At 40.2% G+C, this 2485-nt stretch overlaps 1 pseudogene; it reads left to right on the top strand.

The window, feature by feature from the left end:
• Positions 1 to 315: 315 nt before the first annotated feature.
• On the top strand, positions 316 to 524 carry LOC118075619 (U2 spliceosomal RNA; annotated as a pseudogene).
• Positions 525 to 2485: the final 1961 nt, after the last annotated feature.

Below are 2485 nucleotides of genomic sequence, written 5' to 3'. Positions count from 1 at the left end.
CTAAGCAAAGCATGATCTAGATCAGGCATCCCCAATCTGCGGCCCTCCAGATGTTTTGGCCTACAACTCCCATGATCCCTAGCTAGCAGGACCAGTGGTCAAGGATGATGGGAATTGTAGTCCAAAACATCTGGAGGGCTGAAGTTTGGGGATGCCTGATCTAGATGGTTATCCTCCTGGAAAGATAGTAATTTTTCAAACTATGATCTTGGTGAAAGTTTGTCTCTCTCTCTCTCTCTCTCTCTCTGTGTGTGTGTGTGTGTGTGTGTTTAAAGAAATGTTTGAAAGTTCATGTCTGTTGAACTAGAAATAGCAATCGCTTCTCGGCCTTTTGGCTAAGATCAAGTGTAGTATCTGTTCTTATCAGTTTAAAAAAAGAACTAGAAATAGAAATTGGGAGCTACATGTTTCAGGAAATTCTCCCACAGATAGGAGCTGAAATACATAATGGGATGGACAGTATTCATGATTTGTCATGCAATGTGGAACAACACTGATTATTTCGTTTTATCATTTCCCCCTTTTTGCATTTGTTAAATGCCTTCTATTGTGTTTACTTTTCAGGTTTCCTGGTTTATACTATTATCATATTGTGTGCTTTATATATGTAGCGGAGCATAATGTGTTGAGAGTCATTTTACATTAGAAATGCATCAAACATTGTAACAACTTAATTCCTCAAGCTTTATCATATTGACAGTCCAGGAGGGTGGTCATTGGTGGTTTAGGGTTTTCTGTTGTGTTGTTTGTTTTTAATTTGCCATTTTGACCACAATCATATTGTGAATCTTTTCATATTGACCTAGCAATTCAATACTCACAGATGGAGGTTTCTAAAGTACTGCTTCACAATGTCAGCAACAGCAAAAGCTGCGTATTGAAGGCAGGTTTTTGTAAATGGACAGTTCTCTATTTTGATCATTCTTTCCTGCAAGGCTCCCCTTCGAGGCTGGACTACAATAAATTCATGTACATCATTGTTACCGTAATAATTGGGAGAGTGAGAAAGAGCGAGTAAGTGAGCAAATCAGCACAATACTCAAAATGATTGCTTTACTGCCATAGCAACGTGCAATCAATTCCTCACCTTTCATCATTATGGATACCATGCTTCTACTAATAGTTCATTGTTCCATTCAAATATTGGCACAGACCTATAGAAAACGCTAACAAGTGACACAGTCTAAATACTCACAGGCCAAAAAAAAAGGAGAAGGGGGATGAGAGTGATATTTTTAACCTAATGATACATTAGAACAAGATAGTTTTATATATCCCAAACGCATCATCCACAGGGCCAGATTTAGGTTTGATGAGACCCTAAGCTACTGAAGGTAATGGGGCCCTTTATATGTCCAGCTGTTCTTTGTCAACAACAATTGTTGCTGTTTTTTTGTGTTGAATATATGCTATATGGTAATTTATGGACGTAATAGGTATCTAAAGCCATCTGCACATAATAAATAGGAGCCTACACAACACAAAACACTGTTGCTGTATGTAGGTTTTATTTTGTTTTTTGTCTCATATTTTGGAAATGTACATCCATTTTTACCCCTTTTAATTTTTTTGGGAGTCCCCAAGAGAGTGGGGCCCTAAGCTATAAATCCAGCACTGGTCATGCATATCCAAAATAATACTGAAAACATGCTCCTTTCTAGAGATGGTTATGTTTAAGGGACAAATGAGGGGGAGGGCGCACAAATAGAGATCCAATCATTGCAAATGCTTTCTTGGCTGTGCTATTTAGCAATTCTACTGATAGAATTGGGCTAAACCACTGAGCCTAGGCTTGCTGATCAGAAGGTCGGCGGTTCGAATCCCTGTGATGGGGTGAGCTCCCGTTGCTTGGTCCCAGCTCCTGCCAACCTAGCAGTTTGAAAGCACATCAAAATGCAAGTAGATAAATAGGAACCGCTATAGCGGGAAGGTAAACGGCGTTTCCATGTGCTGCTCTGGTTTGCCAGAAGCGGCTTTGTCATGCTGGTCACATGACCTGGAAGCTATACGTCGGCTCCCTCGGCCAATAATGCGAGATGAGCGCGCAACCCCAGAGTCGGTCACGACTAGACCTAATGGTCAGGGGTCCCCTTTACCTTTACCTTTACATAACTGATACTGTAGCCAGTTTTCCTTCTAGATTGCAGTTTTGATGGCCAGGGATTATGTGTCAAAATGTTGTCTTTGCCTACAAAGCAAGAAGAATATACATTATAGGAATGTTGTTTCTCTCAGTGAGGACCGAAGTGTTGAGCCCCAACAGGCCTTATGGTGTTGATTCCTAAACTGCCTACTATGAGAGAACAGCTAGTGTTCTGTGTGTGAATTACATAAATTAAGGCTGCAATCCTTGACACACTTATCATTGAACTCAATGGGGTTGACTTCTGATTATACATGTCTAAACTGTGATTTAATATAGCTGTCATGAATCGTGCTGTATCATTGTGAATTCCAGTTCCTACAGTGTCTTTTCCAACTCTAT

The sequence above is a fragment of the Zootoca vivipara genome, chromosome 1 (genome assembly GCF_963506605.1).
Source record: "Zootoca vivipara chromosome 1, rZooViv1.1, whole genome shotgun sequence".
NCBI classification, from domain to species: domain Eukaryota; kingdom Metazoa; phylum Chordata; class Lepidosauria; order Squamata; family Lacertidae; genus Zootoca; species Zootoca vivipara.
Note: the sequence above shows the minus strand (reverse complement) of the source record. Positions and strands in the feature narration are given on the sequence as shown.